At 34.8% G+C, this 20,160-nt stretch overlaps 1 pseudogene across 1 annotated transcript; it reads left to right on the top strand.

Moving 5' to 3' along the window:
* The first annotated feature begins 14,899 nt into the window (after positions 1-14,899).
* Positions 14,900-19,441, top strand: LOC143558302 (peptidyl-prolyl cis-trans isomerase Pin1 pseudogene; annotated as a pseudogene). The gene is made up of 3 exons (XR_013139714.1): positions 14,900-14,954; positions 17,695-17,973; positions 19,106-19,441. The product of XR_013139714.1 is annotated as a peptidyl-prolyl cis-trans isomerase Pin1 pseudogene (transcript).
* The last annotated feature ends 719 nt before the right edge of the window (positions 19,442-20,160 follow it).

The following is a 20,160-nucleotide window of genomic DNA, read 5'->3' as shown; positions in this document are numbered from 1 at the left end:
TTGTCTATTTTGTCCATACCTTGGCAGGTATAGTACAAAAGACCTTCCAGAAGCGTACGGACTGGCTCATTTGGGCGGGAGTATTCCCGCCTTGCTCATTCCTTCAGGTGACACTGAATTATTGAGTTAGTGCCTTGTGCGTGTAGCCTTGCTATTAGTGCGGGTAGCCTTCCCTGATGGCTTGTATCCGCAGCTGCGGGAACAGGCGGGGTACTTCACCGTTGGGAGGCTTTTCCTGCAGGAACAGCTGGCGTACTACGCGTAAGGTCTTCATCTCTGAGCATGGTGGGTCCTGCGGGACCAGTTGGTCCTTGCGCAGACGTCCCTCTTCAAGGTGAGTCTTGCGGGTCCAACTGGGCTCTGCTGGGACCTACCTCTTCAACATAGAAATTGAAGTTCTTGATGTTATGGTTGTGTTGTATGATTAATGGGTTTTACCTTTTGTTTTTGTAAAATATAATTGAATTTGGTTTTATTGAATTGGTAAGATGCAATTGGCAGTGAGGTTTCCTATCTGGAATTAAGGCTATATTAAATTTAAGAATCAACTTAGCGACTCGAATAGGTTAGATACCCGACTAGCTACTGTTGCCAGGCTCCATTTTGGAAACCCTAGGCGGCGACGATGACTTGACTGTTGTCGGGTTCTATTTTGAAACCCTAGGCGACGGCGATAGCGAGACCGGTGGGTTTCAACCACCGGCGGTTTCTATGTCGGCGAGTTACAATTGACTGAATCGATTTCTATTTTAGCGTTTATTATTCATGTTCATTGAGATTAGGACTTTTGGTATTTTTGATTGATTTTTTTTGAAAATGATTAGAAAACGTTGTATTTGTGTTTTACATTTATTAATAATCGGATTTTTTTTTTTTTGCAGGCTGAATAGTGTTGTCTGAGGGCTGCGGGTGTCTTTTTAGCAACCGTATTACAGGTGAATAATCACTGAATATGATGTAGCAGCTAATTTATAGCATATTGGTTCAATAATCTTGCAATGTGTGGTGTTTAGGCTTCTTTTGTTGGGGCATTTTGAGTGTTAATATTACTAATGAATTCTAATGTGCCTATTTAAAGCATACTGTTTTAATAATGTTTATATGGCTTGGAATGTGTGTGTTTTTTGGGGTTATTTTTTTTCTCGGATTCTGTAGTTTTAATGACATTGGAATTATGACGTATCTTTTGAATTATTGGGTTCTTTTTATGGCTTATTTTGAACTTTAATTAGATATTTGGATTATTGAATAATTGTTATTGAAGCGTAATTAACTGGACACCTATTAAGCTACTTATCTACTGCAGCCAAGATGCAAAGATTTTTCCCTTGCTTGAAAACATATCCAAAAGACTTCAAAGAACAAAGGTAACTCTTGAAATGCATAATTTTCCTTATGTTGATACAACTGTTTTTCTATCACCTTTCAAATAGTGATTTTTTGTTACTGAATGTGTAGTTCACATTGTGTACGCGACATCTGACAGTCAGCCACAAAGAAATGGTTGTGGACCGCGCAAACACAGATCCAAAGGTACTGCCAACCAAGCTGGTAGCACAGATAGGAAAACTTAAGTTGTTCAATTTGCCAGTCAAATCTAACAAGTCGATTGTTGACACTAAAGCAACAGCCACCGTTGACAATCTTGAAGCGACATCTGACATTGGCCCGCGTCTTGACATGCCAACAAAAACAATCCATGCTCAAATGTCTCCCAACACAATTCCCGAAAGGCTTCAACATCAAAGCGATTATATCCAAGCACGGAAGGTAAACATACATTTAAATAATCACTGACCAAAAAAAATAGCCGAGACTCTTTTGAAGCTTGAAAGCCACCTTTAGGCGCACTTGCTAGGTTTTTTTGAGAAAAAAATTGTAAATGTTCAGCAGATAATTATATAACTATGTACGAATGTATGCTTGCAGTATGTTAGTACCTTAACATTATTCTCTGAAGTGTTTCATTAATTAGGTGACTTCTAATAAACCTTTAGTTCGATCTTTTCACTTTTCTGTCCAAAAACCGCGCAACGCGTGGGTTATAAAAACTAGTTGTAGTCTATTTTCCAACATTAGTTTATTTATATTTATTAATGTCAGATCTTCAAATATAAAGTTTTTTTTTGTTTCTTATAACTGGACTCTTGAGATTTTCAAATTGTTCAAATTATTACCAATACAATCCAAATTGCTAACCCCCCATCTATCTTTCAATGTTCGTCTATTTCTATTTCCGGACTCTTGAGGTTTTCAAATTGTTACCAATACAATCCAAATTGCTAACCCCACCCCCCCGCCCCCCACATCTATCTTTCACGTTCGTCTATTTCTATTTCCGGACTCTCTGAGGTTTTCAAATTGTTACCAATACAATCCAAATTGCTAACCCCCTCCCCCATCTATCTTTCGACGTTCGTCAATTTCTATTTCCTAACTGTTAAGTTAGGGGTAATTTTGTATTTTCTGTATACTTATTAGTTTATTTATTTATTAATGTCATATTCTCAAATATAAAGTTTATTTTTTATTTTTTTTATAACTGGACCCTTGAGGTTTTCTAATTGTTGCCAATACAATCCAAGTTGGTCTATCTTCTAACGTCTATTTTCCAGCGTTAAGTAGGGGTATTTTGGTATTTTCTGTATACCTATTAGTTTATTTATTTATATTTATTAATGTCAGATTCTCAAATATAAAGTTTCTGTTTTTATTTTTTTTACAACTGGACCCTTGAGGTTTCCTAATTGTTGCCAATACAATCCAAATTGCTAACTCCGTCTATCTTCTAACGTTCGGCTATTTTCCAGCGTTAAGTAGGGGTATTTTGGTATTTTCTGTATACCTATTAGTTTATTTATTTATTAATGTCAGATTCTCAAATACAAAGTTTTTTTTTTTTACAACTGGAGCCTTGAGGTTTCCTAATTGTTGCCAAATCAACCCAAATTGCTAACACCGTCTATCTTCTAACGTTCGTCTATTTTCCAACATTAAGTAGGGGTATTTTGGTATTTTTTGTATACCTATTAGTTTATTTATTTATTAATGTCAGATTCTCAAATAATAAGTTTTTTTTTATTTTTTTTTACAACTGGACCCTTGAGGTTTCCTAATTGTTGCCAATACAATCCAAATTGCTAACCCCGTCTATCTTCCAACGTTCGTCTATTTTCCAACATTACGTAGGGGTATTTCCTGCATATCTATTAGTTTATTTATTTATTATAATGTCTTTATGAATATGTTCTTAACTTGATGTTCAAAATGTGAAAATTGGTCAAAACGACCATTCGTTCCCCTCTCCCACGCCACCACCCTCACATCCGCCACCACCGCACCACCATAGATCCATGGATGTAGGCGACTTCCCGCCACCACCACTATTACAAACATACCTATTAGTTTATTTATTTATTAATGTCTTTATGAACATGTTCTTAACTTACGGTTCAAAATGTGAAAATTGTTCAAGACGACCATTCGTTCCCCTTTCTCCTGCGCCACCACCCTCCCACGCGTCACCACCGCACCACCATAGCTCCATGGACGTAGGCGACTTCCCGCCACCACCACTATTACAAACATACTCTGAAGACAGCCGACCATCTATTCTTTCGGTCAAACCTCAGCGTTACAAATTTTACCTAACATCATACCTTTTGATCTCACATATTACAATTGGAGCTCCTGTTTATCACATATTGATCAAATGGATTTCAATTTCATGCATAATAGTGATTTATTTCATCCATTTCAATTACCTGATTCAAATTTATTTTAAGGTGGATAGTCATCCTCTGGCAAGAACAGAGTATACTTGGCTAGACTAGGGTCAAGTTATTCTACAAAGAGAGACAAAAATGAGAATGATGAGAAGGATTTGTAGCCATACAAAAAAAACCGCTTCAAAAAGAAAAAAGAAACTAATAAAAAAATCATAACTGAAAATTTAACCAAAAAAAGAGAAAAATAAAAACACAAAAATGTTTCTAGCTTCTTTCTCGTTCTAAAAAAAAGGCACAATGTTGAATAAAAAAAATCATTATGTTTTGTGTTTATTTTCGTAATTGATTGTTTCTTTTTTCTTGACATTGTGTCTTTTTTAGTTACAATTGTGTCTTTGATCTCGATATTGTGTATTTTCGTCGGTTTTATATATATATATATATATATTTGAACTGGAATGACGGGGAAACATTTTTGTTTTTTATTTAGATTTGGAGTTATGATTATTATTATTATTATTATTTAATTTATTTTTAAGGGGTTCTTTGTATAGTCACAAATCCTTCTCACACTTTCTATTTTTATCTTCCTCTGTATTTTAACTTTAAAAGGTATATAAAACAAAGGAGTTCTCTTGTCGATCTTTAACACAGTAATAATCAACTAGAGAAATACAATAACACGGTTTGCGGCGAATAAAATGATCAACCTAACCCTAGAGACGGGCTTGGCGAAGGTATATAACACAAAGGACTTATATTCACGTCAAGTTCGCCTTTGTTACAGACTTGGCGAAGTTAGTAAGTTCGCCACCTACTTAACTTCGCCTCTAACAACTTCACCCCAGCTGTTAACATATAAAACATAAACTAAAACATTCAAATATAGAGTCGATAATATACATAAATCGGTGATCTATTGACACAAATATGCACCAACAAATTCCCCTTTGGCAGTAGCTTCACTCGTTTCTTGTGTGTGTTTAGTCTGTAACAAAAACCTACATCACCAACAATCAGGCAAAACTCCCTGTATGCACTACATATCTCACCGATACCAAGACTACCTTTTGATACTTCACTCATTCTGTCTTCCAAGCATGAATGTTAAAGATCTTCTTCTCATTTTGTACCTGCAAATGAGACTTGGCTAAATTCACCAAGTGCATCGGGTCATAAATTCTCATAATCTTTTCTTCAACTTCATTCTCCATAACTGCATCAGCAGTTTCACTATCTACGAACCACCATTTCAAACAAGACAAAACATTTTGAGGCATTGACTTCAAAGGCACCTTCTACAAACATTTCAAAAGTTTGTACTTCACCATCATTCAAAGTCTACCATTTGATCCCAATCCTCTCTCGTTAGCTTCCACGAACTTCCCCACTCGAGGCTTCAACAAAGTAAATTTCTTTTCTTTGACAACTTCCCTCCAAATGATTTTGTTTACATATGCAGTAATGTCATCACCACTTCTATTAATGAGTCTCATTCTCGTAAAATCTCTCACTTCACATTCTGATAGAGAACTAAATGATCTTAAGATTTTCTTGAAAACTGAACACCATCAAACCTTTTCAACACAAACAACTTTAAATCAGCATAAAAAAAATTCAGCTGATAATACCTTTCTTCGCTTCTTTGAACCCATGAATATTGTAACTCTTCTTGCAAGTGTAAGGAACAACATGTTTCTTTCTTTTAACAAACCATTGTGACAAACTTCTTTCCAGTTCGGTTGTTCCTCCTATTCTGCATCATCTGGTTCTTTATTTACCTTTTATTGAATATCAATTACTTCCCCAAATCCACATCATTATCTCCAACCCAATCACTTTCATGAACTAGAGATGTAATAACATGCTTAACACCTTCATCAACAATCTCACCATCCTCTACGGACTCATCAATCACAACTGAGCTCAGAAATTCTCATCTCTCTCCCTCTTCTAACACATCAGATTCAGAATCATCATAAACCTCATCAATATCCTGTTAAGTGCCAATCTCCTTATCAACAAGCACAGCTTTCTCTCCGGCACCAGCATCTGCATCTCCTCCTTGAGTTGTAGCTTGGCCACCAAGAGTTTGAGAAGTTCTTGGCAGCTCACCACCTACATCTTTTGATGCATTAGGATCATCACCTTTATCATTAGGCATAGTTTTAGTCCGTAGCCCATCACCTTTGCAAAGAGGTCTGAAGCTGATTCTTAGTAATGAGACGGTTAATAGCTTGAGTTTGAATAAGATTAATTCGAGCTTGGTCAGCAAACACCCCCTCCAAGGCAGCGATCATTTCCTGATAAGATCATGTAGAATCAAAATAAAATTCATATGAGAAACATCTTGTGACATTTGTGACAAAACGAGGTATACCGTAACTATTACGTAACGAGTAAACGATTAACTGAACGATACTGATTATGACTCTTATATATCAGGGTGCCATATATAGGTGATATATGTATATTAGTAAGTAACATATCGGTATTATAGCCCTGGTATATAGAAAACCAGTTAAACGAAAATATTTTTGTTGAACGTTAGTACCAAAACAAGCATTGTATCATTCGTATACCGAAAAAGACTTATTAAATACGTATTTGAGATGTTTTAAGCAACTTGAGAAAATATGTTGGATTATTACAACCAAATGGTATTTTTTTCTTAATTGGCAAAAATTAGTCGAAAAAGGCGTGCTTTTGCGTTGTTTATCTTTTTAGTCAAAAACTGAATCCGAACTTAAAACATATATGGGATTGATCATATATGCACGCAAAACGAGAATTGGAAGCAATAGATGGGCCCATAGGCCCCCTTTCTATCCCGATCGAAACAAGGGCCCCACCTCCTTTTGTTTTCTTTCCTTATAAGTCTTCCAAACCTATATTATGTCAAAATATCTTTCACACCACAATTGTGCCATCCTTGTTCTTCATAATTCCAACAAAAAAATGCTCAAGGTAAATCTTGATCTTGATTGTTTTTGACAAGTTTTTAATCAAAAGAGTATAGTTTGATTCAGGAAAATCATATTTAACCATGAAAAACTCTTCAAACTAGAAAAAAAGGTTTTGATGCTAAACACATGTACTAAGCTAAATCAAACAGTTTTTTGGTGAAAAACTCGGATTAGGAGGTATAAATCACATTTTTACGGTTTAAAAACTCAATTAGAAGCCCTAACCGAAACCATATGTTACAAGGCTTGATTATTGATGTTCTATACTTGGTTTTATTTTACATGGCCGTTAGATATATTATCTAGCCATCCAAATACCCAGAAACACGATAAAAGGGCTTAACCAATCGAAAAACGCAAAGGTACAAACCGAAACAACCGTTTAGGGTTGTTTGAGTCTAGCTTGTGACATGCTTTTTTTTAGACTATGAAAATTTACAGGGCCATCAGGTATCATATGAATGACTTCCTGTCCAAATTTGGGAATTTTTCGATAATCTGAGAATATTTGGAGATTTTAGTACTGTTAATTGAGGTTTTTTTGTGAAAAATAGCAAAGTAGCTTGAAAAATTATGAAATTTTGTTAAAAAATCATTTAATTTATTACAATATTACACAAAAATTTTGGGGTCAATTGGGGAAACCTAGCTATGATTTCTTGATTCTTGTTTAATCAGATTTTAACAACTGTTTATTTCTTAAAACGGTATTTTAGCCACGCAGTTTGATTCTGGAAATTTTACAAAGATCTTTGGAAGCTATTTGATCACTCAGAAAAATGATCATACTTTTCGGATATTTTTTGTTATAAACGGACGATTTATCGATTAAAAATAAATGAATTTTTATAAATTAACAAATAAGTAAATATTTCAAATATTTTTATAAAAATCTATGATTATTAATTATTGAGTGTATAATTTTTTGTAAATTAAAGATGCTCGGATAAAAAGTTGTGCTAATTTGAAAGTTAAACAAATATAAATTATGATGAAAACCGGTAACGTTCTGATTTACGAGCTTGTTGGGATATCAAAACAAGAAAGAGTGGTCAAATGTCATATTTTTGGATAAATTTATTAAAACCGAACATTTTGAAAGAAATTCGGACAATTCGAGTGAATGGTGCGCTTTTTTCTCCAAATCAATCAGTATAAAATGGAAATGAACCCTGTAGCAAATCCAGACATCTAAACTCGGAATTTTCTTTATAGTTTAAATCAATTTATCAAACAACACATTTACTCAAGCTTGTGTGATCCTACCTGTTTTTGAACACAACAACCAACTTAGCCTTGGACGTGAAACGGTGAAACTGAGCCAAACCTGATTTTGAACATTAGACACTGTACAGCATCTCAATCTAAGACTACTGACATGTTCTAGGAGAAACAGTTGTACCTAGACTTGATATATAACTCAATTCAGTCTGAAGGACATATTTTATTAAACATATGATACCGATTATTGGAATCGAGCTATAACGAGTAGCACGAGCTATAAACATATATAGTGCTTATTATATCATTATAAGTTGAGTTTCATGACCCATTTTTTTAACCTGTTTTATGAACATTGGGGTGAAAAGCATGTTTACATATATTTATACATATGGAAACGCATTATGATGTTAATTATCTAAGTGCTAACACACAAAAGGTCCTCACGAACACAGTGATTAACTTCGAGCCGGTGCCTTGTGGATAGTACTATTGGTTTGACAAACCCAATTGAGCCGGCACGGATGCCGAGACATGACGAAAATTGCACATGACCAAATATTTATACAAACACTTTAGGTAGTGTTAGGCATAGCTACTTGGGGCTTGTTGTGGGTGGAAAGGATACTTGTGTGCTATTTATTCAGATTGTGATCCACTATACTAGTAAGGAATAAAGCGGCGTAACGAACTGAGTTATGTTATGTATCGCCTAGTTTGTAACCAAAGTTAAATAATGCAATATGATGTAAATTAGTTTGTTAGTGTTTCTTTATGAAAAAAAACGTGGTTGATACCAGAGGTGTTTGTTGCATTCCCATTGGTTATAAAGAATTAGGTTATCCCTTAGGATGCCTAAAATATAACCATGGGCTCGATTATATCTAGGAATAAGTAACAATTAATAATATATAGTGATAAGTACAGAGATGAACTCGAAAGGCATGTGGGTTATTATGGTCCGGAACGTAATAACCGATTTGGTTGTACGAGGGAATTCGGGGAGAAGTTGCCGAACACTGTAATAGGTAAAAATGACAACATATGTCTGTGAAAGGTAACGCTAATTATATGTATATGTAACATGCGTACGTGGTTATATATGCTAATGTGTATAGATACGCGCACGTAACTTGCTATAATTAATATTCTACCTTGCTATTAATGATATTAAGCCCTTATAAGTAATATTATACTTTGCTATAATTAATATTATCAGGTAATATTATTCTTATGACTAACCATTGCATAGAAAGATGTCGAGATCTGGCAGTTTTGTGTCGGATGGGGAACAAGTGTTACCCATAGAGGAAGAAGATTTGGAGGAGTGAATAGACGAGAGTTCAACAGGTGCCATAGTTCCTAGGAAAATGCCTAGTGATGTGTCCAATTTATCAGACTATAGATGTGACAATTACCCTCATAGGTCTCCAGTTATACAGTAGACAGCGACCACCTGTATATACCATTTACCAGTTAGAGTTTATAAATCTTCTACACCACCAATACAACCGAACCTAATGACCCCAACTACCCAGCGAACTCGTCAGACCGCCCGCATGCGAGTGCCTCCACCAACACCTATTTTTTCCTACTCAGATCGGCTTACCGTAGGAGAAAAACCTCTTGCCCTCAGACTGATGACGTACCTTACCTTATATAGGCATACTTGCTCCCATCCAAGAATTACCACTCTTAACAGACCCAGCATAGTTAAGGGTACCAACTAACCTGGTGATAGATCACTCAATAGTTATATCTAGTAACATCCAGAGGATACGTGAGATGTATGAGTGCATTCTAACTTTACAATAGATCGTTTCAAACTTATAGTGGTCAGATTCTTATTCATAGTGTTGTTTAGATAGGATGTCAACCCAGCTATGAGATTGTATCGGAGCGATTATCGTGTTAATTGTGGTATGTTGGTGGTTGTTATATTGTTTATACGGATTGAAACGGATAGTATGGTACTATTGTATATAGTCTCTTAATACTACATGCAAACATCTAGTTGTATGCTATACTGACATGGAGGACGATTTTGGATCAACTATTACAAACACTGGCCCTTACCGGGTTAAGTTAACTCATCACTTAGTGACAAATTTTGATATGCATATGAAAGCACTGGCCTTTATCAGGCTAAGTCTATGTGCTATTTTCGGTATATAGGTACAGTAACAGATATTTGTAATACATATGTGTTATTTGGAATACCTGTGTATTTATTAATATGATTACCTTTGTGATGAGTTATATGGTGAAATTTGTATTAATTAAGAAATAATTGATTATCGTTATAGAATGGCCCCGAAGAAAGCAAATACGATATCTAAGGCAGATGTGGCCGAAATGATTACTCGACAAATACAGGCGGTGATTCCGACAAATTCAGGCGGTGATTACGACAAATCCGACAAAGAAAAGCCCTCTATCAATTTAGATTAACATATGGCAATCACCATCAAATTTAGGGAATTGTAAAGTAGGATTCTAATAGTTTGGGGATTTATTTGGTTCATTTTATTTATATTTTTAGTTACATAAAATTACCAAGTGAGTCACTAGCTCTAGTGGCTGGTGCAAAATTCGTTAAACCTCTTAACATTCATGGACCAGGTTTGAGTCCCTCAAAGACCCGGCTTTGTTCATTTTTTCAAAAGTATAGTTATTTCGTTTATTTTTCTTTTATTTATGCATTTTAAATCTTTAATTAATCTAACTTTTCTATCAACCCGAAAACAGTCAAACTTTGAAAATACCAAATTTTTTGACGTTTAACATCTTCGTTTTATATTATTTTTATTCATGAAAATCGTTTTAAATAATTCAATCATCTAATATTAGTTGCATCAAAATTTATATAAAAATCCTAACGATCCCAAATCCGTTATAAATCCCTAAAATCCCCAAGTGTCGTATTTTTCCTAGTTTAGTTTCGACGAATCTTTTAATTCGAGCATACTTTTATTCTAGGACAATTCGTCGAGATTCTCCGTGTTACCAATCCACTCGTTTAAACGTCATCTCTTTACCGCCCTATTATTCACATGAGTATGTGTACCTCATTTTTTTCATTTAAATACATTCGGGAGGGTAACAAGCATACATATTACCAAACCCAAGTTTTATTTTAAGTTTTGTTACAATTTGCAATACAATTCAATCGCATGTCCTTATGTGTCATATTCATGCTATATGCGATGCTACATATTTATGTGTTTGTTGTGCTTATGTGGTGTTGTATTGGGAATGTCAATTATCAAATGCCAAATGTCAATTGCCAATTTACCTAAGTAATTTGCTTTCACACCAAAGAGAAGGGGTCCTCGCTTATTTATAGGCACTTTCATGTACGTTTGGATCAGTCACTTATGGCATGTGAATTATACGTATTTTTCTCTATACATATATTTCAAAACTTATGACCACTCACAAATTATTTTTAGTTGACATTATTTTTATACATGCTACACGTGTTAGCATATGATACTTGATCGAGATTTAAGATACTAGTTAACTTTTAGGTTATTTAAATAAAAAGAATGTGACTATTATTTTTATTTCATGATAATTGTGTACTGATTACAAGAATTTGAAATAATATAAATAATTGCTATCACGTTTATTAGTGTGACGTGTGCTTTGAACAATCATGTTACGCCCCGACATAATTCCGTCATCTGCTGGGGTGTGACGGATTGTTATCAGAGCCATGAATATAAGATAGATGGTTAGACATAACTGCTTATTATAGTTATAGTTTTTATTTATTTTAGGGTCTCAAATAGATGCTTTATGTGTTATGCGCTATTTGTTCAAGCACATGTTTCATTTGTATTATTATTATTATACACTATACACACACATAATAATAATAATAATAATAATAATATTATTATTATTATTATTATTATGTCACATATACACTATACACACACATTACTCATAGGCTTTTTGCCTACCTTACATGAAAACAATTATGTTAAAATTTTTGATTTTTTTTTATTTTTCATTCTCCCTAAAGTATGGTTTTACGTGACAAGTATGTAGTAAATGGAAGGGTAAAAACATCATGATTCGAACTAATGTCGAAGGAAAGTAATGCGCATAAATCCCATTCAGATGCGGGACCTAGTTACTTTCCTAGGGAGTTTGATGAAAGTGTTAAAACCCATTATGCCAAAGCATACCACACCAAATGCCATACGAACCATAGCTTTATGTTGTTAAGGTAGCCATTTTGAATAATGGTTGCACTCCTCATACATTCCTCAAAACCTCCATACAATTCATGGTGATTCATGTATCATTCCAATATTCAATGTTTATGATGTGATTTTGTTAAAATTGAAGTTCATGATGATTCATGAATACACGATTTCGAATTTGTTTTATATCAAGGTTTTATTGAAATATGCAAACCCATGGTGATTCGTGGATATCTCAATTTCGAATTTGATTTGTACTGAATTTTATTATTGAAATACGAAAACACATGATGATTTATGGATATTTCAATTCCAAATTTAAACTCATTTAGTGTGATTTTGGTAATTTATGATTTTTAAGTTTGATGTTCTTCAATTATTATTTACTTCCGCAACTTTATCTTTTTGCAATATTCTGCTAACATCACACTCGCTACCTTTTTCGTGTCTTGAAATATATCTTTATCTCGCCGCCTCAACCGTCGATCCAGTAACTCTGGCCACCAAGTTGATGACTAGGTCGAAGTCGTCATGGCTCTTCCATGGAAAGACTTGAAGGACCTCATGTTAAAGGACTCATGCTAAAGGAATTTTGCCCCAGACATGAGATCAGGAAGTTGGAAGCTGATTTCTGGAACTCATGCAAAAAAGTGGTGACAACTCTGCTTACATTATCCATTTTCATGAGCTGTCTACTAGTTCCTCACTTGGTCACCCCGCCCTCACGAGCGATTGACAAATCTATCACCAGCCTTTCCATGCAGGCCCAAGACACTGTTTGAGGTCGTGATACTCAAACTCTCTATTTTACTTGTTGCTACCCTCTCGGAGAATCACGTTAATGTCATGACTTTAACGCGAAAAGGCTCTAAGAATCTCACCGACAAGGCCACGACTGAACCTTCGAAGGGGGTTAAGTCTGAGTCATAATCCCTCAACAACATTAACACGAAGAACAAAAATCCAACCATCAAAACTATGCCATAATCGACCCCCAATCACCTCAACCCAAACCACTAAAACACAACCCAACAAGAAACCATACACCGGGATTCTTCCCATGTGCAATGCCTGCAAACACCATCACCCTACCACCGCCGCATGTCGACAATGCGTGAATTGTGGTTGTTTTGGCCACCTCCTCAATACTTTTCGTGAACCCACACACACCTAATTTAAACTAACCACTCATCAACAATTCATCGAACCTAACTTATAACCTAACCCCAAACCCTTCCTAATCATGTGTACATGTTTCATTTGTAGAGACCCAAGCCATTTTCGCAATGCGTGCCCACTACTTTTCAATAGGAATAAACTTGAAGCCCACCTAATCTATCCAACCAAATTAAAGTCTATCAGACCCACGCACAAGTCAACCGAGTTCCCCAAGACCAACCTATACAAGCCCAACCAATTCAAACCCCCTATGAAAACTATTCAAACCAACCAAGTCAAACCAATACAACACAAGGAAACCCAATTAACCAAGTTGCTCCAACTCGTGTGTTTTACATTAGCACGCTAGCAACCAACCCATCAAGAGCTTGAACCGCGAAGACTCTGCTTATCAGATATTTCAATTTTGTCTTTTGATGTATTGTACTCTCAGTCATGCACCCAATTTTTAATGATACTCATAAGTTTAATGGTTTTGCAAATTTAATTTCTTCGATCTGATTATTTATCCATAATTGGAAACTTTACCTTATTGTTGAAGTTTTAACCCACACACAACGGGACAGACCATGAAGACCATGCAACGATTTGAGTAATTATGGGTGCAGACTAGACTAGACTTAATGTCAGCATGCTGACATTAAGCCCGCCCAGTCAACACTAACTAAGTTGACCAGCACATGGAGAAACCAAAATATTATCATTAAGTCCAGTCTAGACCAAGTTGGACCAACTCGCACATCCTACCTTTGTCATACTTAGAGCAAACAAGTACAACATTATATACAACAAACAAATGGACCCACCCAAGGTTCAAGAATAAGTTAAAATGGTACATTACACTCTTTAACTCGATGAACGCCTCGTGGTGGTTCTTAAATCAATAGAGATTACTACAAACGGCTTGACCGATGAGTAAAGCGGTTCGGGTCCCTCATCAGCAATTCTCTTGCATAAAGCATCACAATTACTCATCACTTCAGTTAACCTTCCTTTTAACACTCCAAGTTCCACTTGTAACTCATCAACTGATTGCCACATTGTAATCCGGTTACTTGTTTATAAATGTATAACAAAGATTAACCAAAGTTAATATGTGATGTGGGCAAGTAAGATACCTCCAGATAAGTGAGTTGATGCCGTCTTCATACCCGATATAGAGTAATTAATCCGTTGGAGAAGTTTTAGTGCCAATGTATCTGCAAGTTCAATCTTGTTTTCGACTTCTTCCTACATGAATATTCTACAATTGACATATTGTAAAAAAGAAACAAATAAAATAAAAATCATGCAATCTTGGTTTTAAAGCATGAGGTGTTTAGGTCCCGAAACCAAGGCAAGAGCTTTACGTGCATGAGGTGCTTAGGTCTAGAATTTCCACTTTAATCCAATTTTTTTTTTGGGGTAGGAGACATTGTGTTTAAATTAAAACGAGGAATAGCCATTTTATAAGGTTTTATCGTTAAACTAAGACAGAAATTTTCCATTATGTTTAAATTTGTTTACGCCTTCTGCTCTTCTGACTAACGGCGTTAATAAGGGTATATTGTTTAACTTGCACAAATTAAAATGGTGAAAATTGGAAACCGCAATGTCTTTCACGCAAAAAGAGAAATTTGGATTAGCAATTCTAGCAAAACCGCAATGTCTTTTCACTAATGGGTGTTGATTAGGGTATTTGGTCAAATTACACAAATTTTATCATAACTATTGGATGGTGTTAGTCATCTGGATTGAAATGAAAAAAAATTGAAAAGCACATTGTCTTCAAGGAAACAAAATTTTTGAATTAAATTGGTAATTATATCAACACAAGGAAACACAATTAACCAAGGTGCTCCAACTCGTGTGTTTTACATCTACACGCTAGCAACCAACCCATAAAGAGCTTGAACCGCGAAGACACTGCTTCTCGAATATTTCAATTTTTTTTATTGTATTGTACTCTCAATGAACCCATGCACTCAATTTTTAATGATATTCATAAGTTTAATGGTTTTGCAAATTTACTCTCTTCGTTCCGATTATTTATCCATTATTGGAAACTTTACCTTGTTGTTGAAATTTTAACCCACACACGACGGGACAGACCATGAAGATTGAAGACCATTCAACGATTTGAGTAATTATGGGTGCACACTTGATTATAAACGATCCCCACGTGGAATTATAGTAAGAGCGGTTGTGTGAAGTAGTACAAATCCTAGAGTGATACAGGGGAACAAAACAAATACGATGTGATAACGAATTGTTGGATGCTTTGTTGTACATCCTATATATAAGTGTACATATCATGTTAGTCATTTGTAGCGTTTCACTATCACTCAAAGATTTATGCTTGTTTTCACCCTTATTTGTTGTATTTTATTTTACTTTCGTTTTGAGAAAACGCACTACATACTGACATTCTTTCTATGCCAAACCTAAACGACTACCCTTCAACAAAGCGATACGACATGGAATTCCTTTTTCCTCCTTAAACTCGTTAATCTACTGCTACACTGATATCTCATCAACAAACTCCATGAGTCCTCTCGGATATCCATTCTTCTATAAGTCAAATAAGTCAAAATCGTAACCCTCAGTATACTTCAATCGAACATTGGGACAAAAATTTCAAAAATATGGAATACTATGACATTCATCAATTTTCGAACTCAAAACCTAACCCGTTTTGAAAATTCTTAAGTTTGGATCCTCATCTATTAATAAAACAACAGATTTTATATCAATGATCTATTATCGCATTTATTTTAATAATTTTATGATTGTTGCATGTTCGAATTTTGTCGTTCGTAATCGCGTGTTAAAAAGTTATGAGCAAGTACATTTTTAACCCTTAAGTAAACTTATTTTCCCACTTGATTATTGTTTTAAACTTTAGGGACCAAATTGCAAATATTCAAGAAAACCTCTGTCACTCTTTTGGCTCCCCGTCACCAGCAAACAACCCCCCCCCCCCCCCTTTCATGTTTTTGACCAAAATCAACGCACCTAATTTGCCGAAAATTAAGGAATTTAACACATTGATTCTTTTCCCCTTCATCATGCGTTGGAGGTATTATGGAAATCCCACGTATTTAACAGCAAAATTGACCAATTTGCATTCATTTAGACACGAACCGATCGAACCCTTGTTACCCTATAAATACACTCCAACTCATTGATCTAATGATTCCACATCATCTCTGGTTTTACGCAAACCTTATCCCTCTCCCAATTTGCACTCTGAATCACTCGTTTACTCAATTGGTGATCCCAGTGGAAGCTGAACCCTAGGTTTTTCGAGCACAGCCAATCCGCATTCAGAGCAGGAAATTATTTTGGGGTTTATGATCATTTTAATAGTTTGGGGATTTATTTGGTACATTGAATTTATATTTTTAGTTTCATAAAATTACCAAGTGAGTCACTAACTCATGTTGTTGGTGCGAAATTCGTTAAAACTCTGACCATTCTGGGACCCAGGTTCGAGTCACCCTTATACCTGGTCTTGTTCTTTTTTTTATTATTACTATTTTTTTATTATTAATATATATATATATATATATATATATATATATATATATATATATATATATATATATAGTTATTTCTTTTATTTTTCTTTTACTTATGTATTTTAAATCTTTAAGTAATCTAACTCGTCTATCAACTTGAAATCCGTCAAGCTTTTAAAATGCCAAATTTTTTTACGTTTAACATTATCGTTTTATATTATCTTTTTATTCACAAAAATCGTTTAAAATAATTCTATCATCTAAAATTAGTTGCACCAAAATTTTTATAAAAACCCCAAAGATCCCAAATCCGTTATAAATCCTTAAAATCCTCAAGTGTCGTATCTTTCCTCGTTTAGTTTCGACAAATCTTTTTACTCGAGCATACTTTTTTCTAGAATAATCCGTCAAGATTCTCGGTGTTACCGATCCACTCGCTTAAACGCCATCTCTTTACCGCCCTATTATTCACGTGAGTATTCATACCCCAGTTTTTTCATTTTAATACTTTTACGGGTAGCATGTATACATGTTACCTAACCCAAGTTTTATTTCAAGTTTTGTTACAATCTTCAATACAATTCAATCTTATGCCCTTATGTGTCATATTCATGCTATATGCTATGCCGCATATTTATGTGTTTGTTGTGCAAATGTCAATTGTCAATTTACCCAAGTAAATCGTAGAAGCCATGCCTGGGGTTTATGCTCGTTGAAGAAGGCATATATATGATGTATAAAAGGGACGATGTAAAAGGTTGCGGGTGAAGTAAAATGTCCCTCACGTGACATTGGATAGTGTTTGTTAACGTAAAATGTGTAACATTTTGAAAACAAAGGACAGAAAGTGTAAATGATTTGGATATATTTATTTGAGGTTGTGCAGTGCAATTGCAATCAATCAGAAGGAGAATAATAATAATAATAATAATAATAATGTCTGATAACGTTAGGGCCTCGCACATACTGATCAAGCATCAAGGATCTCGTCGTAAGGCTTCTTGGAAGGACCCAGAAGGTCGTATCATCAGCACCACCACAAGAGACGACGCCGTTTCTCAGCTCAAATCCTTCCGTGAAGACATTGTCTTAGGGAGATCAAAGTTTGAAGATGTTGCCTCTCGGTACTCCGATTGCACTTCGGTAAAACGTGCTGGCGATCTCGGTTTGTTCTGATTAATTGGATTGGAATTTATGTATATCTACTTTTTGAAACATACATACATACATACATACATACATACATACATACATACATACAATTATTATTAGATACTGTATCAAATTTTCACTTTTTACGGTTTCAGTTAATGCTACTGAACACAATTTATAGTTCTATTGTTTGATGATAGTTGATACTGATAACACATTAGTCCTAAGAGGAAGAAATCAATTTGGTTCAAAATTGATGATATATCTTGTATTACCTTGTTATATCCCAAAATGTAATCATATTAATATGCTTTGTTTTGATACATACATATGTAACTGTATAGCCGCCACTTTTTCTCTCTCACACTGAATGTGGTCAGCATTATGTTATGTACAAGTGCTTATGTAGTTATTTCTCTTTTTTATTTTGGCTATGTTTAAAATGCACTCATTGTTCTGAAGATGGAAAAAATAAGCATATATATACTTATTGTTGATATACTCAACAAGGACTGCATGCTCGGAAAATAGGTCGGTGCTTGCAGTTGGTGCGCTTACATCCCGGTTTGAGTCCTTATAAGCAACTAGCCTAGCATAGGCAACAATGATGACCAAATTTTCATGTATACGAGTGTCCGTTTATGTTCGTATGTAAATAGTGTAAAAAAATTATTCGCAAACATGTACGAACAAACATAACTGATCATAGGTGAATAAACATAACCGAACAAATACCAATTAAAATTAAACATTTAAACATCGAGCTTTCGGACATGCCTAGACTCAATTGTAGGGCATCTAAAAAAATTAACTGAATATATAAATGGGCGTAAACAAATGAACTTAAACACACGTAAACCAATGAATACAAATGAAGGTAAACAAAGAACATAAACAAGCATAAATGAACGAACGGGATATATATTCATGTTTAACTAAATGAACAAAAGAACTATTCATGTTTGTTTATTAAATAAATGAACTTTTTACCAAATGATTTGCTGAACATTTGGTTTGTTTACAAGCCTAATAGTTGGACCACATGTTCGTGCATGTAACATTATTCTCTTGGCTGTTATGTAACAATTGACACTTAACAGAACCATGATGGATATCTGACTACTTGTGGTCAAACTTGGATGCAGGGTCATTTGGAAGGAACCAGATGCAAAAACCGTTTGAGGAAGCAACATACGCATTGAAAGTTGGTGAAATAAGCGATATTGTGGACACCGATAGTGGAGTTCACATTATCTTAAGAACTGGTTAGTTGTGAAGCGGGCCTTGTTGAACGTGCTCAGTGTCTCGTGCTTTTCTTACTGCTGAAACAATAAGACCACGTATTTCCCTTTTATGCTATTGTGGGATTTCACATGTTTTGGTATGGATGCGTTGCGTGTTCAAAAATTTATTTTCTGTAGTGAGTATTTGAATAGTTGTGTACGGACCAGACCGAACTGAAGAAAACCGGTTATATATGTTTTGTTTGTAGACCAACTGATTGGTTTCTGGGTTGGTTCTTGGTCTTAAAATTTAGCAAATACTGATTATGAAAGTGAAAGGTAACCGGGGAAATGAGCCCAAATTTTGAGTTAAACCCGTTATCATATATAATTCTCAGTTTTAAAAGTAAAAAAGAGCGAGTCTCATTATGTCCCAATTTTGTGAGTTAAATCGGTTATTACATATATAAATCTCTTTATCAGTTAATAATTACTTATATACTATGGTTTTAAATACCACCCCACCTCGGCCTGTAAACAGAAGTGTTTGTACAAATGTTAATTACTAGTTCTAAGCCGTTAATGTGACCAAGTGGCAAAGAGAAAAAATGGGGACCAAATTCATAAATATTATCGTCGTCGTATATAGAAGTCCGAGTGTTGTATTTTAAAATACGCAACCATGACATAAACTAAAGCCAACCCCTAAATAAGAGAGTTATAAGAACTCATATGACCAGTTATAAACAACTGGAGCTTTCGTCTTCGGACAACATCACATCATCTATTGATTGACTGACTTCTAGTCCTTTATAGTTTAGTTCAAGACTTTTGTCTTTCCTTTGTTGCTGGAGTTGGTTTCTTTAACTTTATCTTGATCAGAATATTTCTGCTATCTACTTGATTGTGAAGTATTTGTATTATTTCACAAACAGACGTCTTTAGCGTGAAGATCAGTTTGGAATGCCAGATTTTCG

Source organism: Bidens hawaiensis, unplaced genomic scaffold (assembly GCF_021521415.1).
Source record: "Bidens hawaiensis isolate Kalapana, Puna unplaced genomic scaffold, B.hawaiensis_p1.1 tig00019423_1, whole genome shotgun sequence".
Classification (NCBI taxonomy): domain Eukaryota; kingdom Viridiplantae; phylum Streptophyta; class Magnoliopsida; order Asterales; family Asteraceae; genus Bidens; species Bidens hawaiensis.
The sequence above is the reverse complement of the archived record's forward strand: the minus strand, read 5'-3'. Positions and strand labels throughout refer to the sequence as shown.